Consider the following 18,785-nt stretch of genomic DNA (forward strand, 5'->3'; position numbering starts at 1 on the left):
GAACCCAGGGGCAGGACTTTCTTTCCTGGGGAAGAGCTGCTGCCAGGAGGGATCACTGCTGAGGCAGGGCTGAGGGAGCAGGACACAGGCAGGACAGGGGGGTGCCCGAGGTGCTGGGACTTGCACTCTCTGCTGCTGCTTCACGTCCAGTGAGGACAGAGCCAAGAGCCAGGGCCCAGGCCCCTCTGGAACGCTTTACCTTTTCCCGTGCCTTGTTTCAGCACTGTCTGTCTGTCTGCCCTTTCCCAGTGCTCCTCACACCCAGATTTGTGGCTGGTCAGCCCTGCTCCCACCCCCGCTGCCAAGTGAGCATTAAACACATGCCCCGGCTCCCTGCATCTGCTAGAGATGTCCTTTGCCAGAGATGTGCAATTTTGTCTGCAAAGCCCATACATACCAAACAATGGCTGCTTTTAACCTCTACACTGGTTTCTGGTTTCCAGAAGGACTCTTGCTGTTGCCATCTCCATCAGCTCAGCACTGACAGCAACAGGGGACATCCCATCCTCCTGTGCTGCTGCTGCAGCTGCCTGCCCAGGCACAACTGCCCTGGAGCTGGAGATCAGCAAACACAGATTTTTGATATCCAGCTGACCTGGTTTTAACAGTGGTTCCATGTCTAAAGCACTGCTCTGGGAGCTGAAGCTGTCCCAGCTTTGGGAAGCCTCGTTCCTGGAGCCCAGGTGGCCAACATCTGCCCCAGCTGCTTCCTCAGCCTCCAGCCAGGGCCTGGGGCTCATTAACACCAACAGCTCCAAGGAGCTGGGAAAGGGCACGGCAGGAACTGCTTGTGAGCTCAATCCAGCCAGAAATGTGGGATGTCTGGCTGATTCACAGTTGCTCTTTTTTGTAGTTCATGTTGAAGACACAAAAATTTTTCTCAATGAGAAAATCTCGGCAAGTTCTGAGGTTTTTGAGGCTTGCTTTGCTTTTCTTAGCGAGGTGCTTAGTGGGTCTGTCAAGCTTGACATCACAGACATCAAAAATGTGATATTCTCATTCAGTTTTCTCTATATTTAGCTTGTTTTCCTGTATTTAGCTGATTGCTGTTTGCCCAGTGAAGCAGAAACCCAAACCTCAGAGCACTGTGATCAACAATTTGATCTCAAGACCTAAAAAACCCAGTAAATAATAATAAATCTAAATAAACAGGAGCAGGACACTGAGCAGATGAGTTCAGTAAATGATGGAGCAAACTTTTCCTTTTAACTGAAATGATTAATCCCCCTGAATTACGCTTGATAAGGATTCAAGCATGTCATTACTTTGCATTAGTAATAATAGTAATAATAAAATCCAAGTACCTTTTGTGAGATACCCATATCAGGCATTTGTTAAAGAACATTTAATTTCAGGGCTATTTCATTAAATGTAAAAATTAAACTGAAGACAAGAGGCTGTGATTTGTGGGGGGAAAAGTAACTGGGAAAAAGAGGCACTTACAGGATCTAAAAGGAGATAAACACCCTAAAAGAACCACTGAAGAACAAATTCTCATATTCAGAGAGAGAAACCTACCTGGAACCCCCCAGGACAAAAAACTGAGAGAAGCCAACTGAATAAAATACAACCAGACAAGGAGGGGAAGCTTCAGAAATGGAGTGCAGAAAGTTGAAACAATTACTCCGAAGATGAATTTTAAGTTGTGGTCAGTGCCCTCAATCTGTTTCCCCATCCTCTGGGTGCACTCCCTTCCCCAGAGGGCAATCCAGAGGCAGCAGGGAGGGGAGGCAGGAGCTGGCCTTGCCACCACACTGGTGTCCCTGTTCCCCCACCACTCCTGGGTCTGCCCTCCTGCGCGCTCACTGCAGCCCCTGCAGAGCATTTGTTGTCCAAGAGCTTCTCTTTATCTGTATTTGGGAAGCATTTCACAAACTCCATCAGTGCCTCAGGGAGCTGTGCCTTGGTCCACATGGACTGGGAGCTGGGAATGGCTCGGGAACTGGCTGGAATGGTTCAGATCCTGCATGTGGAGGGGTGGGAGCTGATCCAAGGAAGAGAAAAACGATCAAACGGAAAAGCTTGGATCTCTCTGAATACATCGGGTTTCTCTTAAGCCAGGCTGTATCTTCTCTTTCCAGAACATCTCCCTCACACCTGCCAATGCATTTTTTAACTTTTAAAACAGTTGGTGCTGCTTCCAAAATGTGTCTGCAACACTTCCAAAAGTGACAGTTTCCCTAATACAAAAAATAAAGCCCTTCCTGACTGAATGCTATCACTAATAACCCTTCAGTGTCGTGCTGGCCTCCTGCTATCCCCAAAATCCCCAAGAGCCATTCACTGTGGACCTGCCGGCTTGAGGCGCCTCTCGGAGCCCAGCTGTGGGACTGGCACTGCATGGACTCCCCACCCAGCTGGGCTGCTGCGGGCACTGGTGCTAATGGACAGAAACACCCCCTGCTTTCAGATCCCCGAGTGCTTTTCACAGCTGAGTAACTCAGCCAGCAGCCAGGCCGCAGCTGCGTCGGGAGGGAAAACGGAAAACGCCGCGCGCCTCCGAAAACTCTCGTGCCTGTCATGGTCGGTAACAGGATGCCCTGAACAGAGATCAACTGCCAGCACAGACAAATTAATACCCATTTTTAAACTCCGCTGAAATGCTCGATGCTGCAGGAAGATTTCTAGGCAGAAAAGTGGAGGAATGCCACACAGTGGTAAATTGTGTGGACAGTCCTGCTGAGGAGAGCACTCCAGCATGGCCTGTGAGTGGTACTGGGACAGGGCTTGGACTCCAACACCACAGGAGTTATCCTGTGTTACACCTCACTCCTCTCATCAAAACAATGCACCTGCTTTAGGAGTACAGTTCCATAGGAATACGGGGGATCTGGCCTTAATACACAGGTTTATAATTAACACCAACTTTAGTGTCTATGTGAGCAAAGAGGTCTCTGGGGTCCATGATCAGGGAATAATTCTATTTAAGGCCTGGATGGATGGTGTGGTGTAGCTGTGCAGAGGGGGCTCAGGGATCCAAGATTTGGTTCCAAAGCACTTTTAGGGGATCCTCCCATGGCCCAGAAGGCACTCGCAGGGCTCCTGGTGATCCATGAGGCTGCCAGGACAGGGTAGGGGCTGGAGCATCTTTTCCAACCATCTCCTGACAAAGCAGGAGGAGGAAGCAGAGATGGAAAATACCCTGAGGTTATAAGATGGTATTTTTTTTTTAAAGTTCCATTGAGAAATTGTTCCTGGGATTTGATTTGTTGCCATTCCCATTGGCATTTCTGGGAAATTTTCTTTTTATAAATAAAATATATTTTAAAGTAAAATGTCTTGCTTCTAGGTTTTCTTCTGCAACCCAGTGAAGAACACTGCATAATATCTTTGTAGAAAATAAAGTTCAATTATCTAATAGGCCTTGGATCCGTGCTGCAATTGTAGCAATGGGATGGGTGCCCTGAGCAACAGGAACTGTGCAAATATAGAAAGTGAACAAAGCCACAGAGATTCACTGTTTCAAACAAAACCTGCTGCAGTCATCCAGTCACTCAGCTCTGCATCTGTGGAATGGAATATGGTCTGGAGCTGCTGCCTGCTAGAGAGCCTAGAATCAGACAATCCAGAATGGTCTGGCTGGGAAGGGCCATTAAAGCTCAAGCCATTCCACCCCCTGCCAAGGGCAAGGACACCTTCCACTGTCCCAGGGTGCTTCAGCCTGGCCTTGGACACTTCCAGGGATCCAGGGGCAGCCACAGCTGCTCTGGGCACCCTGTGCCAGGGCCTGCCCACCCTCACAGGGAGAAATTTCTGCTGTGTTTCTGCTTTCACTTTGAGCCAATTACTTCTTATCCTCTGACTACACTTCCTGATAAAGGGTCACTCTTTGATGCTAGAAGGACTTATACAAGAAATGAGAAAATATTATCTATATGTGTTAGGTGTTACTGTTCCAAGAGCCTTTTCCTGTAAGCTGCTGGGAGGCCTGGCTGGCTGTGTGGCCTTTGGCAAGATTCTTCTCTGTCCTTTCACTCCTGTTCCCAGCTCAGTATCCCAGAACAAGCTCCATCTAACACGGAGTCCTGCCTCCAGCAGGAAGGCAATCTTGCTAACAGAGGGAGAATACAGTTCCTGACCCTTGAAGGCAGGCAGGCAGAGCCCTGAAACTTTGGATTTATTCTTCTTGCTGATGTTGGTTGCTTAGCTACAAATATTCTCAATGCTCATAAAAGCCTCTCTCCATTAGTCCTCACCGCAAGGTTTTAAGTCCAGCCACAGTTTATTTTTCTTGAAACCTAGGTGATGAAATTTCTCCATCTGAGCTGGAGAATGCCCTGTTCCCTGTCCAGAGCCTGACAACTGCCATTAGCACGAGCAAGAGCAGAGGAGATGGCACCCTCCAGCACCGAAGATGGGCAACAGAGCCTGGCTCTGATGTAAGAGCATGCTTAAAAAAGGAAAGAAAAAGGGAAGAAAAAAGTAAGAGCCAAGACTGATGAACCAAACTGAGCCTGCAGCTCCACCAGAGCTGCTGGCAGCTCGTCCTGTGGAGCTCCTCCGAGGCAATGCCTTGAAATGTGACGGGTCTGCTCAGCATCTGCTCCCAGCAGCCTGAGGCTCCCGGGCTAAACCAGCCGTGGGCAAATCAGGCTGGATGGGATCAGCTGGTACAAGTCTGGCACAACAAGGGCACAACATCCCCACACAACACCATCCCCACAGAGCTCCCTCCCCCCAACCCCTGACGTGTGTCCCTCACTGCCTGAGGAGCACGTGGCTGTCACCAACAGCTCACCTGGGCTGCTGGAAGGTGGGAGCATTCCTTGACCTGAGGAGCTCCAGCTCCATCCCACCCTGCACTGCCTCTGTGTGAGGGACAGGAAAAGGCCATCAACAGGTGACATGAGTCACAGGGAAATGATGGTCTGGTCTCAGGCAGGGAGAAATAAAATTACTGTGGAAACAATCACCTCGCAGAGCTGCCCGGCGGAGAACAAAGGAAGTTGGTCCGGGTAGGAACCTGGGGACAATGGTGGCACCAGCTGTGGGGACAGGGCAGGCAACAGAACTCAGAAGTGGGCTTTTTCCTGCCTGCTGAAATTAGAGAACAATGAGCAGAACCTCTGTGGTAGGAAAGGGAAGCAGCTCAGCAGGAACACACAGCTCTGGCACCCAAGTGCTTCCAGTAGACCAGCAGCACACAGCTCCTCCCAGCCCAAACTGGAATTCTGCAGTCCCAAAATTACTGGATAGGCAGGAACAGACAAGCACATAGAACTGTGAGTGCTGTCACATTCTGATGACTAAAAGCTGGAACACTTGAACAGTGAAAAGCACCTTTTGGGCTCACAGTGCCTCATGTCTGGTGAGCAGGTGACAGAGGAACACACTGGGAGTCAAGGGTCTCTTTATCAAACTAATTTTTTAACGAACAACCTTGCAGTGATGGCAAGAGAGAGCAGAAAGCTCCCAGTCAGCACTGCTCTGCAATCAGCGATTAATTTGTTGCCCAATGCTTTGCTTGCTGCCCATGACAGAGCTCATAAATCTTCATTTTTATTGATGTCCTGGCCGAGGGGGCATGCTGGAAAGGGCTGGCTTGTGCTGCAGGTGTCCTGGGCAATCACCTTGCAGGATATGACAAACTGCTTAGAGGCTTTTGTAAAGCCTTTTAATCATTTCATCAGTCTAATTCTTGTTTTTATTGTCTTTGCTGTAAATCCATGGCAGCAGCTCAATTTGCATCCTGCTCTTTCTGGGACATGGAGTGTGAGATCCTCGCACGGCAGCAGGGCAGAGGCTGTCACCTCTCAGTGCCACAGCCCCAGCACAACACAGAAAATCTCCAGTGCCACCAGCAAGGTCCCAGTCAGGCCCAGTGGAACTGGGGCCATTCTCCCACCCCCATTCCTGGCTGCTGGTGTTACCACAGTGGAGGGGATGACATGAAGAAAAATTGTGCCTGTTAAAAAAAGAGAGAAATTTCCTATATGGTGAAGAGGTGGAAGAAGGAACCAGTGCTGGGGGAAGGGAGACTACTGGAAAAAAAGTTTTCAGCCATCAATATCTACTGGACAAGTCTTTAGAAGTATTGAAGTCTGGGTCTTAACAAGTCTTAAAATCTGGGTCTCCAGCACCTAAAATTGCAACTGAACAGAGCAGTGCCTTTACATGTTGGTATCCCAGGTGATACAACTCCAAGTTCTGTGAATGTCTCCTCTCAACACAAGTGACAATTGCATCTTATTAAATCTGACATCAAATTGCAGGTCTCTGAAACAGTGCAAGTCAAGGAGAAGCAAAGCAGGGGGGTGTTTCTGTACAATACCCAGTGGAGCTGAGGGAGCCTTTTACATAAGAAATGTGTTATTTCTGTCACTTTGAGCAGAAGGGAACTCAGGGAATTACTGAGTGCTTTCTCATCCCACTCACAATCTCCCCAACTTCCCCAGTGCACTCCGGGACAGCCTGGCGAGTGCCTGGGACAGCACCAGCCACGGGGCTGTGGCTCAGGGAGCTGGAGCTCCATGCACAGGGGTCACTGGAGGGAACAGAGGTCTCCTGAGGAACTGGGGCTCCCCTTTGTCTCCAGCTCTGCTGTTCCACCCGCTCCGCTCGCACCTCCCTGTGCCAATATTGGCACTAACAGGGCCACAGGAGGCGGCTCAGCCTCACCAGAGGCTCTGTTATCTTCTCAAGCCCCACAGCAGCTCTTTTCTCCTGAGCTCCACTCCTGCCCAGGGACAATTCCCGCTAATTGCTGTGCAGTGGGAAGGAGGATGGTGCCAGGAGGTGCAAACAACCCGCAAGGTCACACGTGCTGCTGGCTGGGCCTCTCCAAAGATCACCCAGACCCAACCCTGCTTCATCAGTGCTGCTCAAAAGAACTGAAGTCATGGCTGGGAATCAAGAGGAAGCAAGGAGAGTCCTATCAGCTTACCTCTGAGCACTAACACAACCATTAATTACCACTTGCTCATCAAGCTACAGCTTAATGAGGACCAATAGAGATGGGGCCATGACCTTTCCTCCCTCCCTGCACACTCCTTTCCTTACACCCATGCTCTGAGCTGTGATCCCTGGTCCTGCCTAGGGTAGATGCTCAGTGTCACTGCTGGGACAACTCACCAGCTGTGACCAGCTCACAAATCTGAATGAGGCTTAAAGCAAGCATTCCCTGCTTGCATTATATTTAGGTGTTCCTAGTGTAGGCATCACAGAATCCCAGAACAGTCTGGGTTGGAAGGGACCTGAAAGTTCATGTTGTTCCAAACCCTTGGCACAGGCAGGGAACCTGTCATCAGACCAGGCTGCTCATATTATTATAAATATGCTTTGTTTTTAAGCTTTGCTGGGATTATTATTTGCTGCATTTATTGGCCAGTGCATGGCTATGAGGGTTAGGAAGGATTCCACTGCTGTTTATGGTACTGCAAGTGATACTGGCCACCTTGCAACTTTTGGGAAAAAGGAGATGGGAGGGAAGAAACGTGTCTGAAGCCTAATGAGGACACAAGCACTTGCCAGATTTTAATTTGAAATTCTTTCTTTTCAACCATATCCTTTTCCTCTGGGGTCTGCAAAGAGCAGAGCTGGACAATCGTACGGGAAGCTGGGAGAGACTAACAATAGAGGAGGAGTGGAGAGGGGAGTGGAACCAGCCTGTCTCCTTGTACTCAAAATGAAACATGATAAAGAAACAAATTGCATAAAGGATGACTAACAAAGACAGCTTTAAAAATCGTTTCAGGGTTAGTTTTCTCAGGTTGACAGCAGGGACAGCAGGAAGGGACATTCGGTTTCACACATTACGTAAATTTTAGTCCATCTCCCTTTCAAGTTCTCCGTCTGCTCCTCCCACGTATCCAGCCACCCACAGCCCCCGGGACTGCCTGCAGACACCCCGACCCCCAGGCACGGCCACTCCTTTCTTTACAATCACACAGATCTTTTAGAACGGCTTTGGAAAATCTGTGAATTCTGCCTGGCCCCTCCGCTCTGCTCCGCTCCCCATGGATGTGAGGGAATTGCTTGCCTGGTATCCGTGCTCCCGATCCAGCGGATCCCTTCTGCAGAGCATCAGGGCCCAGGGCAAACACCTTCCCAGCAAACCATGTCACCGTTCGATTCCTGCATCCTCCTCTCTCCCCGCGAGCGCCGGACGCCGGTGATGGAACACAGAGGCTGGCTCCAGGCGCAGCTGCCCCGACCCCCACGGGCTGATTCCACAGGAAACAGCACAAACATCTGCACCACCGAACTGCCCGACAGACCTCGGCAGAGCTCTGCCCCAGCACTCCAACCTTGGGAAATCCGGCACACTGCAAGCTGCCGTAGCTCCAGCAGTCCCCACCAGCTGAAACAACGTGCTGGAAAGGCTGTTTGCTCCATATCTGCTCCCCGTCCCTTTTGAAAATGCAGTATATCAATTCAAACGATTGTAAAGGTCCAGCTTTTCCAAGCTGGATCATCCACTTCCAGAGCAAGCTCCCAAAGGTGCAGGGAACACTTTGTCATTGCAGTGCCATTGCACTTTGGCAGATCCTGGTGAACCACCGAAGAGAAAGGTAAGTGGAAAACTACCAGGCACTTACCCAAGCCTCCACGGGACAGGGAAATAAGATCAGGACAGAAGAATAAGATCAGGGCAGAAAAGCAATGCCGAGGTCCCCGGGAAAGTCAGCTGCTCCGGGAGCAGGGCGAGGCCATGCCCCGGCTCCCTCCCTCGGCCGCCTCTGCCCGGTTTGGATCCAGCTGCTCTGGAACCGCTCGCAGACTCCCGGACTGCGAGACTTCCTCTGCAGCTGATAGTGGGGTTATGAAAGTAAACTGACTACTGCCCTTTGTGAGGGGAGGAGGGGGCTGGGAAGCTCAGCCCCTTCCCTTCCTTTGTAATTCAAACCCTTCCTCGAGGCTCAGTGTTTTGGAGGAGAGGCATCTGCTCCCAGCCCCGTCCCTGCTGCCGAGGAGCTCTCACCGGTCCCGGTGGCGAGCCAGGCTTGCAGACTGCGCTCGGGCTTTACATGACAAAGCAGCTCATTCCTAACTAAACTTCATCCAGCACTTTTCTGCCTCATACATAATTGGCGCAGAACAACAAGCATAGAGGTAAGAAGGGAGAGCTGGAGCACGGGTTGCTCTGTCTGCACCTCTGATTAATTTTAAGATTGCCTCTTTATTTATGCAGTAACTATCTCCCATCACTTCCAAAACATTCCGTATCCACCATCCCTGCTGGGGGCACTTGGGCTGATGCCACTGCCAAAGATTGGGCAGGGCTGGGAGCATGGATTGGAGGAGGGATGGAGAAGGGATGGGAGCAGGGATGGAGGAAGGATGGGAGCAGGGATGGAGGAGGGATGGGAGCAGGGATGGAGAAGGGATGGGAGCAGGGATGGAGGAAGGATGGGAGCAGGGATGGAGGAAGGATGGGAGCAGGGATGGAGGAGGGATGGAGAAGGGATGGAGGAGGGATGGGAGCAGGGATGGAGGAGGGATGGGAGCAGGGATGGAGGAGGGATGGGAGCAGGGATGGAGGAAGGATGGGAGCAGGGATGGAGGAGGGATGGAGAAGGGATGGAGGAGGGATGGGAGCAGGGATGGAGGAGGGATGGGAGCAGGGATGGAGGAGGGATGGGAGCAGGGATGGAGGAGGGATGCTGGTTGTGTCAGAGTGCACATTCCCGACCCTCCCTGGCACGGCACTGCTCCCTCAGCCTGTCAGTGCAGTGTCAACATCTTTCCATAGGCAACTGCACCAGGATCGGGCAGCTCTGATCTTTATTACTTCCTGAAGACAGTTAATCTTTAAAACTCAAACTGCTGTCAGCTTAGCTCGCAGCCTTCTTCTATTGGTATTTACAAGTTACATTTTAAATTATAAAGAAGTCCAGGCACACGGGAGTTTGTCCACAAACCAGACAGATGGGAATTAAAGCACATTCTCCTCAAATCTGCCTGAAATCTAAACTTTTATTATTAGCCATCCCCAGTGTGATAATAAACTCTAGTCCCTGACAGCAACATATGGATCTCATCTCCACTGTAGTCCAATATTACAATAATCCACAGTGACCTGGTAAACAGGCTCAATCCAACAGATTTTACTTCACCCTGTCAATGAGAAAGTTCTGGTATATGACAGAAATAAAAGAAAAAAACTTGGAATATTTTGTTTCATTTCCCACAACCCCCTACAACTCCCAAATATGTGTGTGTGTATTGTTCTAAGACACAAGGAGCTTGTTTTTCTTCTAATTACACTGGTTTGAAGTGTAATTATTTTCATTTATTCTCCATGTACATGAGCATATCAAAATAGGAATTGACCTACTATCAAATATTCCCTGTTTTAGGAATTATTCCAACTGCTTGTTACACTGAAGGTCCATGAGAGCCTGAGAGAATGTATCCACATGCAGGCTTATCTCTTCATTTCAGATCATTCATCATTCCTTGCCTGGAAGCAACAGTTAATTTCCAACAACTCAATGTCAAGATGGCAGTTTAAATCCTCATGAGGATTGCCCCAGGAGAAGATTTTGTCCCAGTTCTTTTGCAGCCACTGTAGAGTCAGCCTCTTTTGATGTCACTCAGTTTTAGAGTGTGATAGAAATAAAGAAAGAGTGAAGACCTACTGGTGACCATCCCAACCCAAGGAAGGATCATCTCTCCAGGGATTTCAGTAGGGACAGAAATTAAGAGTCAGAATGGTTTGGGTTGGAAGGGACCTTAAAGATCACCCAAGTTCATCCCTCCTGCCATGGTCAGGGACACCTCCCACTATTCAGAAAGGAAAAATACAGCCTGCCAGAAAATGCTGCATGTCATGGAGTGGATTTCCTAGGGTTTGTAATTTTCTCTGGATATAGGTTAGCACAACTCTTGCACAAAGGAGGAGATACTTCCAAGTTAGAGTGGAGGAGAAGGACCTGAGCCAACACCAACAGGCCGGACCTTTCTGAAAAGACCACATCACAACCAGACCTGTCCCCCAGACCTCCCAAACAGCAACCCCGATAAAAGCCCCAGGAAGAACCCTCAGAGCACAGCACAGAAGAATCTTGACATCCCCTTCTCCCCTTTTCTTACATTTATTTGGATTCAGCTTTATCTCTTCATTTCAAGGACTCTCTCAGCACGTTTGACTGTTGTCGGTGGCCCTTTTACCAAGGACAATCTGCATCGAACGTTTTGGAAAGCAATGATTTAAGAAGCTGCAGGTAGCACGGCAGAGTGGCTGACGAGCCATCTCTGGAAATCAGAAGGTGTCTAAAGAGGGTGTTTACAAGCAGAACGCTGCTAAAAGTCTGCCTTAGTTGCAGATAACAAGGCTGAGACAATGACAGATTTCCTTCCCCTGGCAGCCAAGAGCAGCTCCCCGTGATTGCCTTGCCGTGTTTACCCAGGATGCTGGGAGAGAGCAGGCACCAAATATGCAATTAATTGGCAGTTTGCAAGAGCATATTGCCTAAAGATAAACAGAGTGGGTGATCATGTCGTATGGAAAACGACTGAGTGCTGCAGATGTAGTGTTGACCCAGTTTAAAAAAAAGAAGTTTTTTTTTGTTCTCTTGGAAAATAAATGTACTGAAATGAATACTTTTTTTCTTTTTGCATGGTCCCTCTGGCCTTTGAATATTTTGTGTACGTAAGCCATTCCAGGTTCTTTCTTAATTTGGAAGTACATAGTAAATTATGAATTAGCTGCAAAGTTTTCCTGCTGACATCAGAGGAGCAGGGGGTACACTGTGACACGGAGTTCATGGCCTTCACTCTTCACAGAGGGGGTTTTGTGAGCAGGAGAAGACACGAGTGGATCTAAGTGGGAATCAGGTGATGTGGAAAGGAACACAACTGCTCAGGTCAGTGGATGTGGAGATCAGGTCCAGAGGGAGGAATGGTTTTTCACAGAACTGGGAATCACAGAATGGTTTGGGGTGGAAGGCACACCTCCCACTCTCCCAGGTTGCTCCAAGCCCTGTCCAACCTGGCCTTGGACACTTTAAGGCCGGGGCAGCCACAGCTTCAGGGAGGATCCGGACCAGGATCAGGGGCTTGGCAAATGGAGAGTGCTGTGAGTGGGAGGGACAGGCTCTGGTTTCCAAATACAGATATTGTCAGACAAAAAGGCACAAAGATGACATGAAACCCAGAGTCAGGGAAGGAAGAAGATACAGGAGAAGACTGAATGCTACTGAGGAGCTCAGGATAGGATACACACTGTGGAAAATACGCTGAGGCTGGAAAGGGAAGGGGTAAAGCAAGCTGAATGTGATGCTGCTCGAGCTGGGAAGCTGGAGAGACAGAAGAAGGGATATCTGTGACACCATCAGGGCAGCAGCACAAAAGCTGTGGATCAAGTGTGAGGCACACATGCTAAAGAGAGAAGCTCTCACTTTCAGGAGATGGAATTCATTAGGAGGAAAGTCCTCGATGCAGAATTTCAGACTTAATGTTCTGCAGCTCCTGTGCAACAGTAGCAGGCAATGAAAATCAGTGCCCTCACAGGACAAAAGGACACTCTCACCTCTCTTTTTTTATATTCAGTGCTATAAAACTCAAGCCCAAAGCATGTGACAGATCTCTCACTTCGTTTCACTGTGACCACACTGACCTTGCCAGCACTGGTCAAATCCAACAGGAAAACAAGTCATGACCTGGCAACTTCTTTGCAGGGATAATGCACCGAGATCCTATCTGGCCTGACCAATGTGATGACACCAAAAATGCCTTTACAAGAATTCCTGATCCCATGGGGAGATTGTTACAGCAGGCTTGGACTTGCTGTGTTGCTGGATCCTCTCCCTGTGCCCTGGGCCCAGGCTCTGAACAGAGTGGATGGGGTGCACTGCACACTCCACAGGTGAGGACCTTCCTCCTTCTACACCGAGGTGATTCCAGGTGAATTCTTCATGCAGGACTCAGTCCAGATTTCCTTTGCATTCCCCCAAAGGCCAGGCCTCAAGGAGGAATTGGAACATCAACACAGGAGTTTGGTGTTTCAGAAGCATGGCAAAAATTCAGCAGCTTTTAAAAAATCTTTTTCTTTTAGATCAAAGTTTCTGTATTTGGGTACCTAAAATTAGCTAGCAAAATAAGTGACATTTTATTCAGAGATGCAAAATTTCCATTGATTTTAATGGATTCAGCATCCCAGAAAACTAGGCCACTTATTTATGTACCTACAGAAGCATTTGAATCCTTAACGTGAAGGAGCCAAGTTTGTAAATGATGACCTTATGTTTTAAAAATCATGAGACAACTCTGCATGCATCAGTCTGTTATTCCCTTTATTTCTGTCAGCAAGGCTCATTCAGAGGTAGATTTAAGCTGTAAAATGTGCCTTTAAAGTTTCCTGCAATGAGGTCTCCTCTATTTAGCAAAACACTTAGGCACAGCTTAATGTCTTCCTGAAGAGAAGCACTTGAGTGAATCAAGGCTAACAGCTTCCTCACAGCCCTCCTTGAGATGAGGAACGAATCTCTGTCTCCCCACAGAAAATTGCTGATCCTGATGGGAATGGCTCAGCAGCCTTGAAGACTCTTTCTGCCTCATCACTTTACCCTAGGAACAGACTACCACCGCACAGTACTTGGGTCTACAAAGCACAGCAAGGTACCAACACTGACAAACCACTCCACAGGTGTTCCAGGCCAGGTTGGACAGGGCTTGGAGCAACCTGGGACCATGGAAGGTGTCCCTGCCCAGGCAGGGGCTGGGACTGGGTGAGCTTTAAGGTTCCTTCCAACCCAAAGCATTCTGTGATTCCAGGATTCCGCAGGGATGCGTGTTCTGGGCCGGGCCGGGGTGGAGGGAGGGAAAGGGCAGCAAGAAGCAGCCAAACCCCAAGCAGGAGGTGTCCCTGGGGAGGGCAGGTGTAAAGCAGTGAGCCACCATCCTTTTGCTGATGCAAAACCTCAACCTGTTCCTTACCTTGTAACTTCTCTCTGATAAATCCTGTGCCACTGCGTGCCCCTCAATAAACTGCCATGTGGCTGCTTAAGGAAAGAGCTGTATAATTTACTTCTGATTGTTTCAAACACTTGGCAGGCAACAATAGATAAAACTGACAGGACCTTCACAGTTAACAATACAACCTAATGAAGTGAAATACTGCTCAGAGAAATATTGTGACAGGTATCCATGGATTCAAATAAAGGAAAAGATGTGGTGGGGTAGATTGGGCTTTGCAGTCCTTCAGCCCTGACTGTGAAGAGAAGTCATCAGATCTTCCTTCCCTCCGTCTCAATTGTGTCAGGCTGGTTTGGTTACACAGCACTGAATGCAAGTTTGTGAAAGCACAGAAGTAAAAAAATTTCCCAGAGAGGAGCTAAAATGAGTTGAGCTCCATTCTGCCACATTTTCACATTCCTGCAGCTGTTTCCAGCAGGAGTTCACCACTGGAATGACACGGGCCATGGGAGGGAAGCAACGGGGGAAAGGCCTGAACTTGGGCGAGCGCAGGAGCAGGAGTGAGCTGCCAGCAGGAGCATTTGTGTGCAGGTGTTCACAGGGACAGCGCTGCAGGAGCTGGGCTCGGGGGCTCCGGCCCCTCACTCCTCAAGGCACTGGCAGGACATGGAACCTCGGGAGGAAGAGTTACTGCCACTGCACACAGCCACAGGCACTTTCTATTTTCCTTTATCTTACAAATTGCAGCTCAGAGCCTGAATTATTCAGAGCAGACTCCAGTGACAGCTCCTTGGAGCAGGGGGGACGCAGGCACAGATGGCGGCTGCAGTTTTCCCCTGCGCAGGCGTATCCCGATTCCCAGGGGCTTTGGCTGGACAATTAGCATCATTTGTTAAGCAGGCAGGAGGCAGCGAGCTGGAGCACCCCGTGCTGGGCACGCAGAGGGGCTGGAACCCTCTGCAACCAGCCCCTCTCCTCGTGGTGTCCTCAGAACAGAGCAGAGGATGCTGCAGCCAGCCTGCCCTGGCAGGGGACAGACCCCAGGATGGATTGGGCTGGTTATCTGTGGTGTCACCCACTGGCTGGGCTAAAATGACCTTAGACACTCCAAGGTCTAATGACCAAAAGCACTGTCAGGGAGCTGTTCCCTGCTGTGATCTTCCTGTAGGCAAGGTGTGATTGTCTCGGTGTGCTGTGAGGAGGCTCTGTGCACAGAGCAGGATCAATTACTTGATGATAAATCTGTCTATATCTATATCTACACACTGCTGACTGTGACACAGCCCTGGTCACCCCTCACAACGATGTTTCTGGCTGCTTGGTCACTCTCCATGCTGCCAGCCTCCTTCTGCCTTGGCGACAATGGAGACAGACATTAGGCTGCAGCCTTCCCAAAAAATCAGGGGCAAACAGAGCATCTGGACTTTGAGGCAAGTTAAACACTGGGAATCAATTTGGTTTCCATGGTGAAGGACTTCGAAGTTTCACTTACCCTAGGAAGAATGGGAGGTTTCCATTTGCTGGCCTCAGGTAAAAGTATAAAGAAAATTACATCTGGATGGGAGTGAAGACAACTGACTGGGAGAAAACTACAGAAGAAAATGAAGGGGGGAAATGGTGCAGCTCCAGCAGCACTGCCTGAGTAACACCAGTGTGATGCATCCTGGCCACATCTTTGTTATTACCTGCCCAACTCTTTTACACAACTCAATAAAGGACACCCTGACCTATGGTGGGAATGTGCTCCAGCAGCTCTGAGGAAACAAACAGGCAAATCCCTGGGAAGGCAGGAGAATGGGAATTGTGGGTGTGGGGGCACACAAGGCCATGCAGGGCACAGAGCCCACTGTGACCCCTCTGTCCCGGCCCTCGGGCCCAGGGGCAGATTCTCTGCATCCATGGCCACACTCTCCCTCTGCACTCAGTGAGTTTATCTGCTCTGGACAAACCTAGAGAGGGAACATTTTAAAAAGCATCAGGTCTGCTCTCAGCAGTCCCTCCCAGCACCAGGATGCAGCATTCCCCAATAATCTAAGCTAAAGCTGTTCAAGGAAATGTGAGACGTGCCAGGCTCCCTATTTCTAATGGGAGCTGACACTGCCAGCACTGGAAATCAGATGGGAAGAAATCCTCAGACAAGGAGACTGATTAAAAAACATAACTGACAATGGCAAATAGCTTAAAGGATTTAAAACCCCCAAAATTAAATCCATGCTCAACCCAAAAATAAAACATACAGAACATCTTTTATGCAAGTCAAAGTTAATTTAAAGGCAGGGCAATACTCTAAAGGTCACATGGATCTTTCACGTATCCACATACCTGACAGTCACGGCTCTGTTTTTGAACTGCACTTGAAATTAATTTAAAATTTACTGATGTTTCTGAACCCATTAAACTAGAACTTCACAGGAGAAGGCAAATAGGCGCAACTGGATCAGATCAAACATCATTTTCTGGGTGGCAAGAGGGAAGAATTCTGCGGCCTGGAGCGCTGAAAAGATACCAGGAATTCTTTGGAGCAGCTGCCCCTCTGCCCTGCCCCAAGGGCCCTGCACCCCAGGCACCAAAGGCTCTGCAGATGTGTCTCCACTGCCAGGTCCACTGCCTCACATTCCCTGCGTGGCACAAATGTTCCCACCAGGAATGGCAGCAGTTTTGTCTTTCAGCGTGTTGCTGACTCTGGGTTAAGCAGAACTTATGTTCCATTCACAGAAGAAAATAATTCTCTGAGTGAGAAAACACGCAGCAGGCTCGAGTGTGACACTGCTGTTACCACACCCCAGCAAAGATGAAAGAAACAATAATAATAGTAACCAAAATTTAAAAACATCTCTATGCATATTTCACTATGACAGAGATTTGCATGTTCATCTCCAAAACTGGGTGAAAAGAGTCTTAAAATATTGGTTTTGCTATTTTAACTGTAAATACAGGAAGCTTTTTCTGTCTCTACCTACTCAATGACACCATTTCAAGACTTTTTTCTACATTTTCATTACACAGAAAGGGGGAAAATAGAAGTAAGGAAAGAAATAAAGTCCTGGCTTTTAACTAGTGAAAACTCAAAGTAGTCAAAGTTATATAATGATCCTATGAAAGTGGGGGATGTTATTAGCATGGAGTGAATCAGAGGAGGTTCTGGAAAAGCTGCACAGGGCAAGTGACCCTGAGCTGTGGCTGGAGCCAAAGACAGTACTGAGAGGGAATCTCTCTGAACCAACATGTTTGAAGGCTGCAAACAACCTGGATGTTCAGTTTGGTGACTCACAGCTTGTGGCAGCCCATAAAGACCTTTGTGTGATTAATCTCTCAGATGCAGGCCCAAAATCCAAGTTTCAAAGGCCCCTGGCTGCAGCATTGCTGGGTCCCCGGGGAACGAAAGCCCCAAAGCTGTCCCTCCTGCAGCTGTGCCAAAGCTGCCCGGTGCCATCCCGGGGACTGTCCCTCACCAGGAGAACCAGGGGCTGTTCCCAGGCAGGAGCTGGGCAGCTGGGAGGGATCAGGGCTCTGCAGCTCCTGCACTCGTTCCCTCCCAGCACCCAGCCTGAGCCCGGAGTTTGCTGCAGCCTCCACAACACAATCCAGCAGTCCCGTGTCCTCCGGGTGTCATTAATAAACACTAAATGAAACCACTTGGAAAGAGGGAGAAAAAACCTATCTCCAGTGTTTTGGAGCACCCTGAGAGGCCGACAGCAGTGGCAGGCCCAAAAGGAAAAGTCTGAGGAGCCGAGCTCTGGGGAACAGCAGCTTTGCAGTGTCACACAGACAGGTTTGCTGGCACTCCTGCTTCACTAACGTGCCTTGTTTCACTGGGATGAGGGTGGAAGAAATCTGCTTCCCATCAGTTTTCCTGTGTTTGGGCTCTGGTAAGTATTATTTCTTAGAGAATGAGGCAGCTTATTGGCCAGGGATATTTCCAGTGCATTTATTTTGTTGTTGTTGTGAATTTGGATTAGAGGCATCTCCTTCCTCTCCACAATTGCTGGCAGCATGCTGTAAAGATATGATTAATTAAAGTGTGACTATGAATCCACTCAGAGGCTTAGAGTTTTCCTCCTCTTAAGACTAAATAGAGAAAGGGCCACTTAACAAAGTTCAGACCTTGAAGCAGATTTCAAAGTACACTCAGTTTAGCTCAGCAGTTTAGCTCAGCACAACGAGGAGGTTCAACCTTCAATATTTAAAAGCTATGAGCCCTTGGAGAGAAGAGACTTCTGCTTCTATTCCAATCCCAAACACAGAAATAAATAAATAAGAGCTAATAACCGAGCCAGGCTCAGAAAGGACTCCAGCAGCACGGCAGAAATACCCTGCTCACATGGGGAACTCCTCCTTAGCCTACGTGACATTTTTACCTTTGTAAGCAGCTCCGCCATGGAACACACACGGTCCTGAGGTTTTAGATTAAAACAACACATTCTGGCTCTTGCTCTGCAAGAAGCCACTGGAAATCCTGGAAGACCTTCAAAACTGAGCAGTGTAGTACTTGAAAAGGAGACACAGCTTGACTAAATTGAAAAATCTGAATTTCCTAACATGGACTTAAAAGGTGCTACTGAATCTTTAATGACTGCAAGACAGAGTTGGCTCAATCTGAGCAGGGCTCAAGGTCTTCTTTTGAAGAAGTCAAACTTAAAAAAAAAAAAAAGAAAAATGTCTGCTACATTCTAAGGTCACAAAGGGTTCCATGAAACTCTGCATCTCTCCCAACTCCGACTTCCTAAATGACAGTCACTTGTGATTCCGGAGCCCCCACTTCAACCGAGCATAATTAGCTGGGGAAGGAAAACACACCAGCCTGAGAGAGTCCTTCTCTAACAAGAGGTTGTGAGGGGCAGTGTGCTGCAGAAACAGATGGAAAATGGGGCTATTTATTTATTTCAAGAGCACAGAATTCCTATTCATTAAATGATACTTTTAAGTAT

The 18,785-nt window shown here is 48.8% G+C and overlaps 1 protein-coding gene across 8 annotated transcripts in view; it reads right to left on the reverse strand.

Annotated features, from left to right (window-relative positions):
• Window positions 1–18,785, reverse strand: part of DAB2IP (DAB2 interacting protein) — a 161,994-nt gene that overhangs the window by 60,125 nt on the left and 83,084 nt on the right. The window contains exon 1 of one of the 8 annotated variants that reach the window (XM_068210939.1): window positions 8,538–8,668. The exons of the other annotated variants lie outside the window; for them this stretch is intronic. The gene's annotated coding sequence lies outside the window, so the exon portion shown is untranslated. Of the gene's footprint in view, window positions 1–8,537; window positions 8,669–18,785 lie in introns of those variants that run through there. 8 annotated transcript variants of the gene reach the window in all.

The sequence above is a fragment of the Anomalospiza imberbis genome, chromosome 21 (genome assembly GCF_031753505.1).
Source record: "Anomalospiza imberbis isolate Cuckoo-Finch-1a 21T00152 chromosome 21, ASM3175350v1, whole genome shotgun sequence".
Taxonomy (NCBI): Eukaryota; Metazoa; Chordata; class Aves; order Passeriformes; family Viduidae; genus Anomalospiza; species Anomalospiza imberbis.